Source organism: Monodelphis domestica, chromosome 1 (assembly GCF_027887165.1).
Source record: "Monodelphis domestica isolate mMonDom1 chromosome 1, mMonDom1.pri, whole genome shotgun sequence".
NCBI classification, from domain to species: Eukaryota; Metazoa; Chordata; class Mammalia; order Didelphimorphia; family Didelphidae; genus Monodelphis; species Monodelphis domestica.
In genome coordinates, this window is record NC_077227.1 from 320,405,566 (window position 1) to 320,427,426 (window position 21,861).

General features: G+C 36.6%; 1 pseudogene; it reads right to left on the minus strand.

Annotated features, from left to right (window-relative positions):
* Positions 1–7,641: 7,641 nt before the first annotated feature.
* On the minus strand, positions 7,642–15,336 carry LOC100021455 (protein phosphatase 1 regulatory subunit 3C-like; annotated as a pseudogene).
* Between the last annotated feature and the right edge of the window lie 6,525 nt (positions 15,337–21,861).

The window sequence follows — 21,861 nt, forward strand, 5'->3', positions numbered from 1 at the left end:
AGAGTGAGGCATTGAGCATGACACATGTAAAATGGAGATTTGAACCCCAGACTTCAATTCCCAGAAGTCCTTGGTAGTTCCCAGAATTCCCTATAATATCATTCTGAGTCCTCACCTGAGTTCGAGAACACAATTTGTATTTAAACTGACTCTCTGCCTACTTCGCCCTCTCCCTGCTTTCCCTTCTAAGCACACACTTCTCTCAAGATGTAGTAGGTGAGATTGAATGGGCTTTTCAGCCCTCCTAGACACGTGCTTTTCTTATTTTGTATTTTCTTTATTTCTTAATCTTTAATAAACCTCATAAAAATGCAATACTTTTGGCAGAGAAACTAATTTTAACTGTTACACACCTAGATGGTGAGCCTAAGTGACTGAGAATATGGTGTTACTTTTGACAATAAGCAAGTTAAGAAAAGGAGAAAGTTTGGAGAGGAAGAAAATGAGTTCAGTTTTGGAAATTTTGAGTTTAAGATGTCTATAAGACATCTGGTTCAAGATATCATATAGGCAATTAGAGATGGAAGGCCAAGAGGGATGTTAGATTGGAGAGGAATCTACAGAAAGATGAACATTGAAACAATGCAAACTGTTTATAGTACTGAGTGCAATGGTAGAGATGAAGAAGAGGAAGAGGGTTCAAGACAAAGCCTTTGGGGATCCCCATGGTTAGAAGGTGTGACCTAGATAAGGATCCAGCCAAGAAGAATGAGAAGGAGTAATCAGATGGTTAGAAGAACCAGAAGAATAATGTCAGAAAAGACTAGAGAAGGGGACACTAAGTGGTTTGGTGAACTGAGACTCAGGCCTAGAGACAGGAAGTCCTGGGTTCAAATTTGGCCTCAGGCACTTCCTAGTTATATGACCCAGGGGAAGTCACTTAAACCCCACTGCCTAGTCCTTAGTGTCTTCTACCTCAGAACCACTACCCAGTATTGATTCTAAGACAGAAGGTAAGGGTTAAAAAAAAGAGAAGAGAGTATCAAGACAAGATGATCAATAGTGCCAAAGATTGCACAGAGATCAAGAATGCCTCTTCTTGCTGTTCCCCATTAGAATGTAAGCTTCTTGAGGGCTGGGACTGTCTTGCTTAAACACAACTGGATCTCCACACTGCACAATATTTGTTACAGAATAAAAACTTAACAAATGTTTTTTTTTTCCTTTCATTCATTTAAGTCAGTGTGGAATTATATATATATATGTATACATATATATATATATATATATGTCAGTCATGGTTGATGCATTGGTAAATTATGCAGAACTGCTTTTTTTCATTTTTTTTAAATTCTTATTACAAAGAATAGCTCACTCACTTGACAAGAGAAGAAAGATGAATATATTCACAAATGAGGGTGATATCAAAACAAAAGAAAAAAAGATTAAAAAATGAAACTGAGCACTGTGTAATTATAATGACCAGGCTTGCCCCCCCCCCTCAATAGTTTATAAAAGGCACCTCTGCCTCTTCATTGCAGAGGTTTAAGACTACAGTTGTGGGATAGCAAATATTTTGTCAGACACAGTTGAGGTGTCAGCTGGTTGTGTTTACTGACATGTTATTTTTCGCTTTCATTTTTAATTTTTGTTACAACTAAGCTTACTTGATAGGGAAGAGGGAGGAAATATATTCAGAAGTAAATGTGATAGTGCAACAAAAGTCAAAAAATTAAGTTAAATTGTAAAAACTTTATCCAATTAAATTAAACAAATATTTATTAAGACACTTCTACCTCATTACAATAGTATCTCACTGAACGTGAAACTCAAGCAAGAGATGTATAGGAAGCAAACATCACAAGAATTTTAAATGTGTCATCCCATTGATTTTCTACAATTTGTCATCACTTGAATAAAATCATGTGTAGCATATATGCTCTGATCTCCTCTCTCTTGGGTCCAGACTTCCTGCATCACCCTTCAGGTTTTCTGGGTAATATAAGGGGTTTATGGAGGTCTCTTCTTTATTGACAAAGCCCCGAGCAGTTGTGCCCCTCTCTTTGTTAGGTAGTCAATGACCAGAACTCTCATTTCCATTTAGCTATTTAATATTAGATTAAGTTTTGCAAATTTTTATAAAGGGATGTTTACTTCAAAGAATAGCAAGAAAAAAACACACAAGTGGCTTTTTTTTTTTCATTTCCAATCCCTCAAGGGCATACTCTCTACTACTGACTTGTTTTCTCTGGAGAACACTTGAAACTTAGCTCAGTTCCTTCAGAGCATGGATGCCACTAAGTCCAAATGTGACGTGACTGCCAAATGAACCTTCATTTCAGATATTACTATGGGATTTCAAAGGTTGCTCCCAAACATCTCTCCTCATTCCTCAAGGTATCAGTGTTGAATAGCCTGTGACATTCAGACTCAGAATGCTGGGAGGTGGATGCACCCCCTAGACCTCTCAAGGTTGGATGCTCTTCCCCTCTCACAAGTCACCAAGCTCCTCTAAGAAAAAAATATTCAAAGGCCTATTTTCAATGATTCCATAGCCAATCACAGATCATCCTGTTAACTGGAATCAATTTGACAGTGCTCCAGGCTCCCCAAGGGACTTCTATTTCATACCATCACAACTCTTCTAGACTAAAAGCAAGGTCTCCAGTGTCTCCACATGGAAAGAAGACATTAGAGGCACACTGCACATATATTGCCCCACTCCATGATTAAAAGGCCTTTGGATATAAGTAATACCAACCATTATATTTCCCAACCATCTGATGCCCTCCCTTCTTTCAGATAGCTCTAGAATCAATGTGACCCTAGGTAAGTCATTTAACCACTGGAATTCATTTATAATATGAGAGAGTTACACTAGAGAGCCTATGATATCCCTTCTATCTGGAATAAAACAAATGGAACTAAGGAAAACAAATATGGGAAGAACAGCTAGATTACACAAAGTAGAGAAGGAAGAGATCCATGCTGGAGTTGGCTGGAAACTGGGGTTTTGGAGTCTAAATATAATGGCTTTCCTATCATGAGTCAATAAAAAGATTTTCTATAATTATTTCAATATTATATCTACTAGCAATGTTAGCTATAATAACAGCAAATTGCTATAACAATAGCAATATTTTCAATGCTTTTTTAATATTGCTTCTCCCTTTTATCCTCTCAGTCTCATTATTCATTCATCATCATCCAGATGATATTCTCTAATCGAGTCTTTTGGAAAACTTTGCCAACTTTTCTTTCCTCCACTGATTTTAGATATTTTGAGAGAACATGTTTCTCATAACCTCCTACTACTCTTTCCTTAATTAGATATGAAAGTTTGTGCAAAGAGGTATAAATCTGAAATTTAGTATTGTCCTTGGCTGCTATATCTTTCTTCTTGATGATATTGTATTTGCTGGGTGAAGTGACTTCTAAGCTATTTTTTTTTTTGGCCTTCTTATCATACTGAATGATTTCTATCCTTTTTTTTTCCATCAATAGCTTCTTTAAGTAAGTCAAGTTGGACATTGTTTTAACTGCAGGCAAAATTTTCTCATTTTAATTCTTCTAATTTGGTATTGATTTTAGTCTTTGTGCTAACAAATCAATCATCGGATTGTACACAGATGGTGTACTGATTTAATACACCAAAGTATTTTTAGGTAGTGGTGGGCAGCCAAGGGGTAAACTGGATAGAGTGCCAGGCCTGGAGTCAGGAAGACTCATCTTCCTAAGTTCAAATCTGACCTCAGATACTTATTAGCTGTGTAACTCCAGGCAAGTCACTTAACCCAGTTTGCCTCAGTTCCTCATCTGTAAAATGAGCTGGAGAAGGAATTGGCAAACTACCCCAGTTTCTTTGCCAAGAAAAGTCCAAATGGGGTCACCAAGAGTCAGACATGACTGAACAACAGAATTTTGGGTAGTCTAGTCATTCTTACTATATTTATGTGACTCAGTCTTCAACATTGAATATCTGTCTAATTATTTAGCTCTTCTTTTATTTTTGTAAAAATTGTTTTGTAGTGATATTTATATATGTCCTCTCTACACATATCTCAGCAGGTTAGCTCCCAAATATATTTTGTTGTTATCTTAAATGGAATTTCGGTTTGTATTCTTCCTTCTGGGATTTGTTAGTAATATACAATGATTGATGATTTTTGGAAATTCATTTTGTGTTCTGGGATTTTACTAAAGCTATTGTCTTGATTTATCTTTTCTTTAGGTGAATTCCTGAGTTTCTCTAATTTATTCTATATTTATTTTTGCCTATGTGTATTCCCTGTTCTCTCTGTTTTATTGCGATAGCTAGTCTTCCTAGCACTGTATCACATACATGTATTAATATTGACAGAGAGCCTCTATTATGAACTCCTAATCCTATGGTGAAAACTTGTAGAATTATTCTCTTTCAAAGAATGCTAGCTTTTGACTTAGATACATCTTTTTAATCCTATTAAGGAAAGGCCCTTTTTTTCCTGTGTATGTTTATGGTTAACATCAATAAGTGCTGTATTTCAATAAAGGCTTGACATATATGAAAAAGTAATATAAATCACGTTACCATATGTTTTATTATATTTATAGTTTTATGATAAAGTCAGCTTGGAATAGCAGTTTGTGCTAGGCTTAGAGTCAAGGAACTGCTAGACTCATATCCTGCCTTTAATGACTTAAGCAACGACATGATCCTGAACAATTCTGTCTGTCTGTCTGTCTATCTATCTATCTGTCTCTCTCAAAGGCTAGGCAATGGGAGTTAAATGATTTGTCCAGGTTCACCCAGTTAGGAAGTGTCTGAGGACAGATTGGCCTGGCTCTCAATCCACTGAGCCACCCAGCCGCCTTGGAACAATCCTTTTAACCCCCATGTGTCTCAAGTTCCTGTACTAGTAACCAGGGAACTTTTGTACCAGGAATTCTTCACCCTAAAGAAATCACAGTTGCTTCATGTATTATTTTAAAATAGAGTAATTTGTTACTACCTGGATAAACATATACACACATGTATATGGATGTTTATATATACAAATGTATATGTGTGTATATGTGTGTATATATGTATATATATATATATGTTTTTATCCAGATAGTAATAAATCGCTCTTTTTTTTTTACCCATTCTGCAGATCTTCCTTCACTCTATGCAATTTTAAAAACGTTTAGCACTAGGGTTAGCACTAGGCCTGCAGTTGAGAGGACCAGTTGAGAGGGTTCAAATGTGGCCTCAAATACTTCCTAGCTAACCCCATTTGCCTACACCTTGCTGCTCTTCTGTCTTAGAATTACTACAGACAGAAGTTAAGGTTTTAAAAATGAATAAAAATGTTTTATATATGCTCTTTTTTCTTTCTAGTGTTTATAACATAAATGAATCTTGCATTTTACTGAAAGTTTTTTCTACATCTAAGACATGCATTTAGTGTTTCATAAAAGTTCTCTTGATTGTAATCATGTGGCTTTTATGGTTTTGTTATTATCTATTATATTTATAATTTTCCTATAAATTACTGGTATAAATGCAACCTATCAGTGGATAATATTTTTTTATAAATTGCCATATCTCTGCTAATATTTTGGTGAATATGTTTCCATTGATATTTATTGGAGATATGTTGATATTTCTCTTTCTCTGATGACTCTATTGATTATAATTTGTTTTGAAATGAAATGGGGGGGACAGGTAGATGGCTCAGCAGATTGAGAGCCAGGCCTAGAGACAGGAGATCCTGGATTCAAATCTGGCCTAAGACACTTCTAGCTGTGTGACCCTGGGTAAGTCACTTGTTGGCCCTTACCACTCTTCTGGCTTGGAACCAATACATAATATTGATTCTAAGATGGAAGGTAACAAAGAAAGAAAGAAAGAAAGAAAGAAAGAAAGAAAGAAAGAAAGAAAGAAAGAAAGAAAGAAAGAAAGAAAGAAAGAAAGAAAGAAAGAAAGAAAGAAAGAAAGAAAGAAAGAAAGAAAGAAAGAAAGAAAGAAAGAAAGGAGAGGGAGGGAGAGAAGGAAGGAAGAAAAGCAGGAAGGAAGGAAGGAAGGAAGGAAGGAAGGAAGGAAGGAAGGAAGGAAGGAAGGAAGGAAGGAAGGAAGGAAGAAAAGTAGGAAGGAAGGAAGGAAGGAAGAGAGAAGAGGGAGAAAGAAATGCCTAGAGAAAAGAGAATAACAAGGTAAGATGATCAATAGAGTCAATGGCTGCAGAAAGGTCAAGAATGCCTTTTCTTGGCCACCAATCTCCTGTTCTCCATTAGTACAGAACCCTTGAGAGTAGGGACAGTCTTAGTTAAACACAACTGTTATCTATTCCATTCATTAGATATTAATTGATATTTATCTTTCTCTGATGATCCTATCAATTATAATTTTTCTTGAAATGGGATTAGTGGGGCAGCTAGGTGGCTCAGTGGATTGAGAGCCAGGCCTAGAGATGGGGGGGGGGGGCTGTCCAGGGTTCAAATCTGGCCTCAGACATTTCCTAGCTGTGTGACCCTGGGCAAGCCATTTAATTCCCATTGCCTAGCCCTTACCATTCTTCTGTCTTGGGACCATTACACAGTATTGATTCTAAGACAGAAGGTAAGAGTTTTTAGAAAAGATAGGAATGAAATGAAATTAATAAAGGATGATCCCAAAAGTTTGCCATAATGGGCATATGCCCAATGCAATTGGGTTCCTTGTCTAAGTTTTTCCAGTTTAGATATCAAATTCTTTTTTTTTCCATAAAAAGAATTTGGCGGCATGCATTCTTCTATTTTTCCAGACAATTTAAGTAATGTTGGAATAAATCATTTATTGAATATTGGATAGAATTCAGTTATAAGTCCATTTGAACCTGAGTTATTTTTTCCTTTAGATGTTCCTTTAAGGAATGATCAATTTATTGTTTTGAGATTGAGTTGTTTAATTTCTCTATTTCTTGTTTTGTTAAATGTTCATGTTTTATACTGTTTAAAGCATTCATCTGTTTCATTTATCTATTTTATGGGCACATAATATAGTTGAGCAAGAAGAGCATACACTTAGAGCTAAAAATTTTAGAAAACCATCCAGCCCAGTTCTCTCTTTTTTACAGAAAAGATCAAACAACAAATGAGTGGCAGATCCAGGACTTGAACCTAGGTTCTCAGACTTTAAATTCAGCATACAATCTAATGTAATTTCCTTTATTTTCTCTCCATTTGTAATGCTAACCCTTTCATTTTTTTCATATTTATGCTTTGGTTTTCTTTTAAAAAACTTGCTAATGAAAACTTACTTTATTTACTAATTCAGTGATTTTTACGTTCAATTTTGTTTATGGTTTCTATTATTTTCAAATTTTCTGTTTTAGTGGGACTAGTGGCTTTTTGATAAAAATTTTTAATTTCTTTACCCAATTTATTGATCACTTACATCTCTATTTTGATGAATGTGTTTAAGGATATGAAATTTCTCCTAACTGCTTTACCTGTATATCAAAACTTTTGGTGTTTTACAGTTTTCTTTAACAAAATGATCCATGGTTTTGATAATTTATTCTTTGACTCATAATTTTTAAGATAATATTATTTAGCCAACTGAAGTCTGAATTAGTTATTCAAATGATTCTACTGGTTATCATTTTTTTTCCCTTTTAAACATTATTTTGTTTAGTCATTTTCAAACATTTTTCCTTGGAAAGGTCATTTTCTTCCCCCCCCACCCCTCCCATAGCTGACACACGATTCCACTGGGTATCACATGTGTCCTTGATTTGAACCCATTTCCATGTTGTTGGTATTTGCATTAGGGTGATCATTTAGAGTCTCTCCTCGATCATATCCCCTCAACCCCTGTAGTCAAGCAGTTGCTTTTCCTCGGTGTTTTTACTCCCACAATTTGTGCTCTGTTTGTGGGTAGTGTTTTTTCTCCTAGATCCCTGCAGAATGTTCAGGGACATTGTATTGACACTAATGGAGAAGTCCATTACGTTCGATTGTACCACAGTGTTTCAGTCTCTGTGTACAATGTTTTTCTGGTTCTGCTCCTTTCGCTCTGCATCACTTCCTGAAGGTTGTTCCAGTCTCCATGGAATTCCTCCACTTTATTATTCCTTTGAGCACAATAGTATTCCATCATGAACAGATACCACAATTTGTTCAGCCATTCTCCAATTGAAGGACATCCCCTCATTTTCCAATTTTTGGCCACCACAAAGAGCACAGCTATGAATATTCTTGTACAAGTCTTTTTACTTATTATCTCTTTGGGATACAAACCCAGCAGTGCTATGGCTGGAACAAAGGGCAGACAGTCTTTTATCACCCTTTGGGCATAGTTCCAAATTGCCCTCCAGAATGGTTGGATCAATTCACAACTCCACCAGCAATGAATTAATGTCCCTACTTTGCCACATCCCCTCATGTTAACCAATCTGCTAGGTGTGAGGTGATACCTCAGAGTTGTTTTGATTTGCATCTCTCTGATTATCAGAAATTTTGAGCACTTTTTCATGTGCTTATTAATAGTTTTGATTTCTTTATCTGAAAACTGCCTGTTCATGTCCCTTGCCCATTTATCAATTGGAGAATGGCTTGGTTTTTTGTACAACTGATTTAGCTCTTTATAAATTTGAGTAATTAGACCTTTGTCAGAGGTTTTTGATATGAAGATTATTTCCAAATTTGTTGCTTCCCTTTTCATTTTGGTTACATTGGTTTTGTTTTTACAAAATCTTTTTAATTTGATGTAATCAAAATTATTTATTTTACATTTTGTGACTCTTTCTATGTCTTGCTTGGTTTTAAAGTCTTTTCCTTCCCACAGGTCTGACATGTATCCCATTCTGTGTTCACCTAATTTACTTATAGTTTCCTTCTTTATGTTCAAGCCATTCACCCATTCTGAGTTTATCTCGGTGTAGGGTATGAGGTGTTGATCCAAACCTAATCTCTCCCACATTGTCTTCCAATTTTCCCAGCAATTTTTGTCCCAGTGGGTTTTTGTCCCAAAAGCTGGAGTCTTTGGGTTTGTCATATACTGTCTTGCTGAGGCCACTTACCCCAAGTCTATTCCACTGATCCTCCTTTCTGTCTTTTAGCCAGTACCAAATTGTTTTGATGACCACTGCTTTATAATAGCGTTTGAGATCTGGGACTGCAAGGCCACCATCGTTTATATTTTTTTTCATTATTTCCCTGGATATCCTTGATCCTTTGTTCTTCCAAATGAACTTTGTTATGTTTTTTTTCTAAATCAGTAAAAAAAAAATTTGGAAGTTCAATGGGCATAGCCCATCAATGGGCACTAAGTAGATAAATAAGTTTGGGTAGGATGTTCATTTTTATTATATTGGCTCATCCTACCCATGAGCAGTTAATGTTTTTCCAATTGCTCAAGTCTAGTTTTAGTAATGTGGAGAGTGTTTTGTAGTTGTGGTCATATAGTTCCTGTGTTTGTCTCGGGAGATAGATTCCTAAGTATTTTCTTTTGTCTAAGGTGATTTTGAATGGGATTTCTCTTTCTAATTCTTGCTGCTGAGCTGTTTTGGAAATATATAGAAATGCTGATGACTTATACAGGTTTATTTTGTATCCTGCAACTTTGCTAAAGTTGTTGATTATTTTGACTAGCTTTTTGGTTGATTCTCTAGGATTCTTTAAGTAGACCATCATGTCATCTGCAAAGAGCGATAACTTGGTCACCTCCTTGCCTATTTTGATGCCTTCAATTTCTTTTTCTTCTCTAATTGCTACTGCTAGTGTTTCTAGTACAATGTCAAATAGTAGAGGTGATAATGGGCATCCTTGTTTCACTCCTGATCTTATTGGGAATGCATCTAGTTTATCCCCATTGCAGATGATGTTAATTGATGGTTTTAGATATATACTGTTTATTATTTTTAGGAAAGACCCTTCTATTCCTATGCTTTCTAGTGTTTTTAATAGGAATGGGCGTTGAATTTTATCAAAGGCTTTTTCTGTGTCTATGGAGATAATCATGTGATTTTTGTTGGTTTCTTTGTTGAATGTTCTGTGTCCTTGGGTCTGAGGAGAGGAAGCGAGCCACGTCTACTCTGCAGCCATGCTTACCCAGAAGTCCCTGGTTATAATTTTTATTGAATTGAAACCAGTAAAGGATGCTCCCAAAATTTTGCTATAAGTCATCGAAATTGGGCCCATTGTCCAGGTTTTAAAATAATTTGTGAGTGCATATGGGGCACACGGGCTGACCATCCCTTGGTCTATTTGCAAGCCTGTTTTACATCCTTTTAAAAAATATTTCTTAATAATACATTTCACATCATTTATTTCATATACATATTAACATCATTGTTAATACATAACTGAAACCCACCACATATTCCTATAGGTCACTTGAAATTTTTTGTTCCTTGGAAATGGTGACATTTCATGATTTGCAACCATGTTAAAATGCTAGGAAAATACTGGAATTAATGAGTAAATGCATTTTTGTGTCAGGGAGCAATTGGATACTGAAAATACTGTATGGTGTATGTAGCTAGGTGTCTCAGAGGATTAAGAGACAGACCTAGAGATGGGAGATCCTGGGTTCAAATCTGACCTCAGTTATGTGACCCAAGTTACTTGACCTCCATTGCCTCATCCCATGATGGCAAACCTATGACATATGTGTCAGCACTGACACACATAGCTATTTTCAATGACACGTGGTCACATGTGGCCTCAGCGCTCCTTGGGGCCTAGAGCTGCTCCGGGAACTGCCTGGGGAGCCCCATGCCCAGGTTGCTCCATGTGCTGGCCATGAGGGCAGGGGTCTGGGAGCATGTGGGGGTCTTGGGAGTATGTGGGGCTCTCCTAGGAGTGGGGAGGAAGAGAGTGTGGGCAGAAAGGGTGCAAGCAGGTAGGCAGGCTGGTGGGTAGATGCTGTTTTCATGGCAACTCCAGACCACTGGCTGGGGAGGGACAGGGTGGGGCAGGGCCCCAGGAAGACTGGGTGGGGCTCTGAACCCCATGCAACAGAGGAGTGCCTGGAACCAATTACCAGACACTTTTAGCACCCTGAAAAATAGAGCAATGGCTTTACTCACAATTTTTCCCTCTATGTACTTTTGTGAGACCTCATTATCAGCGTAAAATAATATCAAAACCAACAAAAGAAACAAGTGTACAAAATACCAACCTTCAATTGAAGATTTAGCCAATGAAATTCAGCAACAAAAAAGTCACTAAAAGGCAGGTTTGTTAAAGAATTCCCCCTCCCCTTCGCTTATCTTAGTTCACGGTACTCCATACAAGTTAAATAATATCAAGACCAACAAAAGAAACCAACTGACAGATGAACAAACAAATCACTAAGCAGGTAAGTTAAATAATTAGTTTTTAGTTTATCAAATATAGTTATATATTATGATTATACATTTTTGTTATTTAAACTATAAATATCATGAAATTATGGGTTTTTTTCTTGAAGTGACACACTGCCCAAGTTATCGGTTTTTTGGGCAAATTTTGACATACCAAGCTCAAAAAGTTGCCCATCACTGGTCTAGCCCACTACTACTATTCTGTCTTAGAGCCACTATATAGTATTGATTCTAAGACTAAGATTCTAAAAGTTTTAAGAGAAAATAAAATACTGTGCAGTTTCTCAAATACAAGATGGCTTTTCTCTTCTTCATATTAGTTTTGCAGTGCTCATCTAAGATATATACAACTGAATCCCACAATCTAACAGTAGACATTCTTTTTCTACATGGCTTTTCCTTCAGTTAAAGGGAACCCTCCTTTCATTTAGGCTCTCAACAAGTCATGAAAGTGAAAAACACCTCTAGTTACCAAATCTGTCTTGCTTGCCTTAGTTGTTATTGATAATTGGCTCATTGAACACAGATTATTGCTATGATTGCCTCCATTAAGATTCTCAAATTGTCTTTATTCAAGCATGGAAGCCTCCTTGTTGAAATAAAGCTTTTAAGGTTTAATTTTGCTCTGAAAAGACAAAAAAAATGCTTTTAAACAATAAATATGGTGGGCTCTTGTGCTTTTCTAGATTTCACTCCATTATGTGACTGTAAAGATGTATTCTGCTGTAGAAAATCATTGCAAATGCCTGTCAGTTCCCAGTTCATATTTTCATCTAGGATACTTTTGATATACTTATAGATCATCCTCATAAAGACTTTATAAAAACCAGAAAGCTAGCATCTACAGAAGTTGCTGTTAATGTTATCTCTGTCACTTTTATGGGGCTAATAATAAAACCGATATTCATTTCATACCTTTCCTTTTTTCAAATATCTTTAAATGATATTTAAAAGTCTTATTGCTTTAAAAAAAATGCTTCCAGAATGGACTTCTATGTATAGTTGCTCTGATTCTGATGTTCTTCCCGATTTCTTAAGTGCCGTTTCTTAAAATTCTAATATGATCATTGCACTCCTATCTATGATAAGAGCATATCGCTGTAGGGGTAGCTATGGCTCAGTGGATAGAAAGATGGGTCTGGAGACAGGAAGTCCAGAGTTCAAATTCTGGCTTCTGATACTTCCTAACTGTGTGACCCTCAGTAAGTCATTTAATCCCAATTGCTTAGCCCTTACTGCTCTTCTGCTTTGGAACCAGCACTTAGTATGAATTCTAAGACAGAAGGTAAGGGTTTAAGAAAAATAATATAAAAAATACCACTGTAGAAATATTAGCAAATCTTTTTTTTTCATTTAGAGATCATCCTTCCCCAGAACTGATAGATAGATAGATAGATAGATAGATAGATAGATAGATAGATAGATAGATTAAAATGACTGTGTAAATAACTGGTAATGAATTAATATTTCAGTCCCTATCAACTTAGCTGAGTAGTATCTCAATTTTTCCATGTTAGAATTTTAACCAGTTCTGCATGCTAAGCAGAGATTACATTTCCAGGTGGTGACTATGGAAGGAGGCAGGGACTAGCTCAGACAGCCTCCCACTCAGAAATCACTGGGCAGTGACTCCTAGACCTTAGCAAACAGGACTTAGATCCAGTTTAATGTCATCTCTCTCCAGAATGAAGCAGGAGAAAAAATGTGGGCGTATCTAAGCCTTCCAAAAATGCACAGTAGGACCAAAATTCACAGAATCTGACCATGGCAGAAAGTTCCAATTCAAAAATGGGAGCTGTGGACATGAGCAAATGGAAGGGAAAATTAAAATCTGCCAAATAAAGAAATACAATGGGTTAAAGGAATCCCAAGATACTATTCAAGAAAATAATTCTGAAATAACCACAACTAGAAAAAATAAATTGGCCACAAAGACTCTAAGATTGAGAGAAAATAATGAAGGAATACCTGAAATAAGAGATGAAAAATAAAATCAAAAGTACTTTGAATAAGAATATATAGGTGGAAGTAAAAAGTAGATATCCTTACCCAAGTAGACAAAACTTTGAAAAATAGAATGGAGCAAATAGAACTTAGTGATTCAGTCAGTTGACAAGAAATATTTAAGCAAAAATAAAATATTAAAAACTTAAGTCTAGTGAAAATTCTATTAGGAAAATCAATGGATTGGGAAAATAGAACAAGAAGAAATAATTTAAGAATCATTAGGCCATGTAAAAACTATGGCTAAACAAAAACTCTAGATAATATATTTTAGGAAGTCATAAAATTGCTCAAAGCTATTAGACAGAGCCAGAGAGAAAAGTAAAAATAGAAAGAATTCATCTCTTGAATATTCTAGTTACAGAGCTCAGCCTCTCTTATTTCTTCATCCTGAACCAAATCTTCTAAATATAGCACACGCCATGGAATAATTATTCTATCTCCCATTTGCACTGAGAAGTTGGGCCTCCACAGGATGGCTAATACATCTTGTTAGGGTCATCAGCCTGAATCCCCTCCAAACTCTTCCATCTCTACCAGTTATCAGTCAATATCAATTAGTTGGCTAGGTTTAATTAACTTTTAGAAATGGATTCTTATCAAAATGCCATAGTAAGTAAAGTTGGTATAAAGCATTCCCCCACCAATATATATTCTTCCATTAGTACATTACAAAGTCCAGAAGAACATAGACTTAAACTTAAGGAGTTCTTGTGGAAAAGGGGTAATTCACAGTTCCTAGAAATCCCATCTCTGGCAGCCATAAGATCTTCCCCTTGTATATAGTATATCTTTGCTTCTATAGAACCTTCCTTTCTTCTTCAGGGCCAATTTGTTCTTAGCCCCTGAATTAGACATTGCCGCCAGTCACTCTTCTTCTAGGGGCAATGAGAAGTCCAAAATCCTCTGGGCCCTTTGAAGATCATAAGGTCTTCCTCTAGCCAAGGGGAGAATGAATGAATGGTTAGAATAGGTAGAGGCTAGGGTAGAGGCACTTTCTCCACTCCTCCAAGTAATTTCTTCCCAGGTTTCTCTTTTCTCCATCACCAGACACTTGAATCTCTTATGATCCACAGAATGTTATAAAATGCTTTCATTTAGAAAGGACTTTCTGCCCCACTTAATCAAAAGGCCTTTGATTGATTCTTAGGGGCCCCATGGGTTTGTTTACATCTAATTCTGATTGATTGTTTCAATAGAGAGATATCTTCACCTAATAAAATTGAAAATATTACTTTCAAGTAGGGTGAGCTATTCAATAACCTCTACCTTATTTACATCAATTCTTAGATTTACCTTGATATCAATGAATTTCAAGATATACATTGTTTTGAATTGGAAGATATTTTTAGTAAGTTCATTGTCATGTTTTCTCTATTTATTCTCCTGATTTGGAATGACAAGAGGCAAGTCAATGGAAAATGAAAATATATCAGTATCTGAGCCTCCACAGACATTTTTCATATAGACATAGTCCACATCAGTATAGGTCTTCCATGTGTCAAAGGTGATGCAGACCTGTACCTTCTTCTCAAAACTCATATTTTTTTTTTTACTTTTATTGTTCCTGTCAAAGCTCTCTCTTGCAGAGAACAGTTCTCCAGGCAGACCATATTCTTCTGAAGGTGGTTCCAGAAACTTAAAATAGTCAGTTGACAGTTGAGGGAAATACAAAATCTAGTTTTTCTCTTCATGAAGCTTGAGACCAGTTGTGACATCTCCCAGATCTAACAAGTCAAACTGAAAATCTCACACAGGTCCTTCCTGGAAATCAGAGAAGACATGAATTGCAGTGAGGGACAGACCCTTGGAGACTGCAAACAAGATTTTCTTCTTGGTACAGCTGGGTGAGCACTTCTAGTCTTTTTGTGTTTTTTGTTTCATGCTTGATGTTGAGACATGGTTTAAAAGCCTTTAACTGGCTCACAAAATTTCTTCACTGGAATTCATCAGAAGGGCCCAGGAAACTCTTTAGAGGTGGTTTATAAGCAAAGCAGATTCTCATGGCCACATCAGCTGGCATGACTGAATTCGTCAGTGGCCTGGGATCTAAAACTTGAGTCATTCTGGGGCAGCTCATCGGCACTAAATCAGCCACACAAGCTTCAAGAGCCAGCAGGACTTTCTCCCCAGCCCTGGCTTTCTAGGTCAGGCAGCCTCCTTCGAAAGACTCAGGGAAGATTAGTGCCCTCCTTTATTCTCTATTTGCAGGTCTTGATGCATATGTTGCATGAATATCTTTGCACTTCTTTTGTTTATGCCCATCACAAGCCTTGCTAGAGGACATAATTAAGTATTACATGACATGTTGCCTTTGGGTGCAGAATGAACCAATTTTTCTGATTTTTTCATTCTCTCTGAGTAGAATCTCTAAACTATCCTTCCATTTAGCTGCCATTTATTTTCTTTATTCTTCTAAAATAACAAGACTGCCATTATAGATATGGTTTATTTCCATTGAGTTTTGACTTAGCAACTGGACAAAGTTCACCTGTTAAGGGTATGAACAGTTATTGATGATAATAATAACTGATGTTTACAGAGTTTTTAAGCTTTACAGAGCACTCTACATACCTTATCTTACTTGAGCTTCAAAATAGCCCTTTGAAAGAGATATTACAAATATTACTACCTTTTAAAAATAAAAAGTGCATTTTGTATTTTACAAAAGTGTAAATTGACCATCTTCAGAAAAGACAGTAGACAAAGAATGTCAATAGCCCAGATTGCAACATGCAATTGGATGGAAACATCCAATTGATTTATCTCTCTAAGGCTATTAGAAATAGAAAATGAATTGAGCCCAGAATTAAACAGGAAGGAGAGAATGGTTTAGATTGCCTTTAGGAAATTTCTTCCCACCAAAACAAAAGCCCCACCATTTATAAAACAATATTCTGCCACTTTTGTTGCTGGGAGATGGGGAACACAAAAGTCTCTGAACAATTTAAAATAAATGTTACATAGAGATCATTGGTGAGACATGTGGTGGGTATGATGAGCAGACTGTAACAGATCACCGATGAAGTTTGCTTCAAAGGAGAAGAAGAAGAAAGGATATCATAATACCTTGCCAGCAAAAAATCTCTGGGGCCAGGGTTGTGAACTATGACTCCAGGCATATAGGAAATATAATAGTTTTCCTCCATTTCCTCTGCACTGGGGGGGGGGGAACAGGAGGATAAAGGCATGAGCCAGGCATGGAAAGAGTGAAAGGAATGACTACAATTCCCAAGATGTCCAACTGATATAATTCATATTTGCTTTTAAGATTTTCAACTGGCAACATGTCATCAGGTAAATGCATACTAGGAAGATAAGATAGGCTCCTGGAATTGTAAGGTGGAAGGATTTTAGGGGTCCCTGACAATTCAAGAGAAAGTGAAAAAGGCCTCTAATACCTTGGCTGGATCATCTGTAATGAATTTATGTGCATACATAGACAAGAGTAACACAGGATGAACAGGTGTGGCTGGGTGGTGAGCTGCATTAGAGAAGAGAATAGTCAGATCAGTAAGATCACACATCCATTTTAATATTGGAATGCCATCAACTATTATTATGTGTCCAGCCTACCAATTATAAATCTTTCCAGATAATAATAATGAGATAGAGTGAAGGCCAATTACAAAATGGAGTTGGTTTGGTGTGGGAATCAAGAGAACCAATTGTATTCTGTTTCATGATCAATGACTCCATCTTGTGCTGCCACACATATTATCCTCTATCTTGTTTTTCTGCAAATCATCCATGGGAAACTAGATGGTATAAGACATCTGTTGTTTCATAAATACCAGTGGATGCAATTAATCAGCATCTCCCAGTTCTAGAAAAGAAAAGATCTTGAAACCCAATTGCCCTCTCCCAGCTCAACTGAAATTCACTCTTCTTTTCCCAACTTGGAAAAATCTATCATCTTTCCTTTAATTGGAAATGAAATTACCTAATCGTGTATCATGGTTTATATACTGTTAATTTTTTAATGCATAAAAATCTGTCTTCCTCTATATTAGGTGTCCAATGTCAATTTGAGGAGGCTTGGTCCCAATTTGCTATGCAATTGGCATGTAAAATAAACTAGTATGGTCAGAAGATTGAACCTTCATTTCCTCACCATTTCATTTAATTCACCGACTACAATACTTAACTAGGCTGGCACTTAGACTACAGACATGATCTATTGCTATAACTTGGACTTGAAATCTTGGTGGAACTCCCCAGAACTTGTACAAGACTGGCATACCTTTTAAAAATCTAGTCATGAAGCAAGAAATAAATCATTCATATAAATTCACCAGCATTGTCTGTTAAGGCTCAGAGTCCTAACTTGGTTCTTGCTGAGGCTCAGCCAGCTGGCCTTTGTTATTTTTATAACTTGGAGACAAAGTTAAGAATTATATACTTTGCTGGGTTGGTGCCCAACAGATGAGGGCATCACTGGAGATGACTGGCAACTGAGAAAAAGGAGGAGAGATTCTTGCTGGGCTCTAAGCATTGTGGAACTATCTCTGTCCTTATCTTTTTGATCCCTTTCTATTTGTAAATACTTTTTCTTTCTTGAGTTCCTACAAGTTCCCAGTCCTTTTTAATTCTACCATGGTGGCTTTCTTGAAGCAGAATCACATGGCATCAGGATATTTATTTGTCTTGATGGGGCTGAGGCTGTACTTTGAGTCTCTCTGGCTGCCTTGTTCTGCTTTTCTGTTTTCTTCCCTGAGGGTAGGTCAACAACTAGTGATGATGAAAAAAATGTATGTTCTTTGGTCTTCTCAGAGATAAAACAATTTATGAAACAGCAATAGACAGTACTAATGTTTCCCAAGTTGGAGAAGGAAATCACTTAGTTCCTTCAGGTTTTCCCCCCTCCTTTCCTTCTACCTCAGAGGAGAGAGATAAAAGAAGATGTCACCTGCTCCCAGCACTGAGAGAGTCACAGCATACTCCCCGAGAGCAACTGACAGCTACCTCAGAGCAACAGCCACTTCCAGAGAGAGTAACTGCCACAGAAAAATCATTACACCTTCCATACACACTGTCAACATTTGAAATTGACACTCTGTCTCAGATCTGTTTCAAAATCCAATTCTTTCTCAAGCCAGATTTTCTACTTCTTATCTCTAAACTAATATAACAAGATTTAATTTCTAATATCATCCTTATACTAACAATCTGAGAATTCCAAGGTATAGTTTACTTTAGTCCTTAAAACTTGTCCAATTCTTTGTGTGTGTGTGTGTGTGTGTGTGAAATCCTTATCATCTCTCTTAGTATTAATACTCAGACAGAAGAACAGCAAGTTCTAGGCAATTGGGCAATTAAATGGCTTGCCCAGGGTCACACAGCTATTAAGTGAGGCCAGATTTGAACCTAGATCCTCCTGATTCCAGACCCTGGTACTCTGTACACTCTGTTCTATAGCTGTCCCAAGTTTGTTCAGTCCTACAAAAGCAAAATTCAGACATCTAAATAGCAACAAAATTCAGCACACATACAAAGAGCCATAACAATTAGTTATGATGGAAATAATCACATAGTATATGCAACTAATTTGCATTTCATTATGTTTTCCAAGTGTTTTGTATCCATTTTTTCCTCTTTTTTTTTCCCTTCCTCCACTAGCTTGTGTATTCCTCCAAGGTGGAGACAATAAAGCTTCTGTTTCTCTTGTACACTGGGTAGCAGCAAGATAGTGCTCTACATTTTGAAAAAAAATGTTGGTTGTATTTTGCTTGACAATGGGAGATATAGTTTACTAGAGAGCCATTAACTCATTTGGTTAGCTCAGTGTTTCTTACTACTGATTCAAGCTCATACTGGCCTATTACACCATCTTATTCTTTCCATTCAAAAGTAAACTCCTTTTAAGTAGGGATTGTTTCTTTCTTTGTATATGTATTCCTAACACTGGGCATGCTGCCTGGCACATAGTAGGTGCTCAATAAATGCTTGGTTGATTGCTTGGCTAATTGACTGATGTAGTTGAAATGGTGCCTATCTTGGAGTCATAAGACCTGGGATAAAATTGTGATCTGGATGCCAGTTGTGTGTGTGAATGTAGGTAACTCATTCCATGTTTCCAATCTCTTTTTTTCCTCATCTACAAAGTAAAGATAGTGATATTTGTACTATTTACCTCATAGAGTTGTTTCAGGAAGGTATTTTATAACTTTAAGTTGTTATACCAATGTGAAATGTTATTGGATACATCAGGGACTAAATATGGACTCAGAAGTTTGGATCTCAGTTCTGCTCCTTACTCTCTCTGTGATCTTGAGCAAGTAATTTTAGTTCTTTGGACCTCAGGAGGATTTTCATTATAAAAGAAAAATGTCAGACTAGATTAGTGACTTCAAAATTTTATAGAGTGATGTTCCCCTGACGTTTTTTAAACAAAAAATGCCACATGTCCCCAGGTTTCATGAACTCATCTTGGCCAATAAGTTTCTTAGCTCATATTTTATTTAAATAAAATTAGGAATTTGTTACAGTTTTTAGCACATAAACAAATTAGTTATTTATTGATAAAAATCCCTACAGTTTTTATATTATAACCTAAAACCATTGCCATAATAACATTATTCATGAGATGGGTGGGCTTGCTTTTCAGGGCAGAGGTTCTCCAAACAATATTGGTACTTATAATTCTTTCTCACACACTAAAATCATTATTTTGCCTTTATAACAGCTGCAGCAGAAAACTGACTCACACAAACAAAATGTTACAAACGATAATAAAAGTGCTATCACTTTTGATAAATGATCTGTTGTTCTGACTCTATTCACAAATTCACAAATAACCAAATCAAAATAAGATTTTTGTATTCAAATGCTTGTTTTAATACACTTTCACAACACAGTTCCATTCTTGTTCAAGTGAAGTACACTTGGTACAGGCCAAATGGTTGCTTATTCATTCATATTTTATATTGTATGGACCAAGGGCTCCCATGGTTTCACAGATAGATAGACAGACATAGATAGATTAGATAGATGTGGATATATTTGTGTGTGTGTGTGTATATATATATATATATATACATATATATATGCACAAATGTATATAGTATAAATATCAGATAAGGACCAGATATTGGTTTCCTCTATAGAAAATGCTTCAATACAAAAGATTCATAATGGGGGTAGCTAGATGGTTCAGTGGATTAAGAGCCAGGTCTAGAGTGTTAGATTTAAATTAGTTTTGAGTGTTAAATAGTTGTAGATAAGAGAGTGGGAGCTATAAACTGTGATAATTAAAATGTTTGGGAGCAAGGGAAATATATAACAATTATGACCGCTGAAATATGTTTTCTACTGTGTCTTGGTTTTATATAAATATAAGATGGTCACCAGGGAATATATTCCCAATTTATTAATATGCCCAAGCCAACTGGGTTTTATAGAGAAATTTAATTTATAATACACTGATTAATCAATAGAAAAAGAGGGAAAGTAAGAAAGGAATAATAATGAAGGGCCTCAAGCCAATAAGGCCTAGACCTCAGTCCTAAGAGAAATCAGTCAGTTGGTTTTATCACTCACCCAAGATCTCTCTAGGTAAGGCTTCTCATGACAACCTCAGGCTCCACCTTCAAGAGAGCCTCCTTTCAAGAAATGTTTCCAGAGAATCCTCCTCCTGACTCCTCCTGAGTTCTCCTTCCACAGCCTCCTTCAAGACCTCTCCAGGAGCTCTCCCTCCAGGACCTCTCTCCTCTCAGCTCTCCTTCAGAGCATCCACTCTCCTCCCAGACCTCCTTCAGAGCATCCACCTCAGCCCTCCTTCAGAGCAACCTCCTCAGTCCTCCTTCAGAGCAACCTCCTCAGTCCTCCTTCAGAGCAACCTCCTCAGTCCTCCTTCAGAGCAACCTCCTCAGTTCTCAGACCCCGCTATCTTTAAGGACACAATCTCAGTTCCCTCCCCTCAGTTCTCACATCTACCAATCACTGTCGATGTCTCCCCTGTGCCAATGGTGGCTCTAGCTTAACCCAGGACTGCCCAGAGGTCTCTCCCCTTTGCACATGTCTGTTGAAAGTCATATTCTCAAATAATTAAATCTTGATCTTTGCTGCAGCCCTTCCTAAATCCTGTTACTCTGAGTAGGGTGGAGATTGTAGTTTCTAAGACCTGGTTCTGTCATTCCAAGTATCTCTATTGTATCAATTCTAAAATCAATCATGACTCAAAGAACTTCCTGTTCTATGCTTAAGCATAGGTCAAAGCCTTTTCCATTGTTTAGCAAAAGGTTTCTGTCCTAAAGTAGTCTTAAGTAGGGAGGAGAAGGATCCTCCTATGCCAAAGAGTTTCATATTCCAATAGAGTTCTTACTATCAGTAGGAAATTTTTTCAAGTATGAAATTTCCCAATGGGGAAATTTCCAACATTCATAAGTCTAAGAAATTTTAAGATTTACAAGAGACAGGAGGTCCTTGGTTCAAATTTGGTATCAGATACTTCCTAGCTGTGTGACCCTGGGCAAGTCACTTAATCCCATTGCCTAGCCCTTCCTTACCACTCTTCTGCCTTGGAACCAATGCATAGTATTGATTGTAAGGCAGAAAGTAAGAGTTTTAAAAGAATTCACATATTAGCTAATATAAAAATTACATT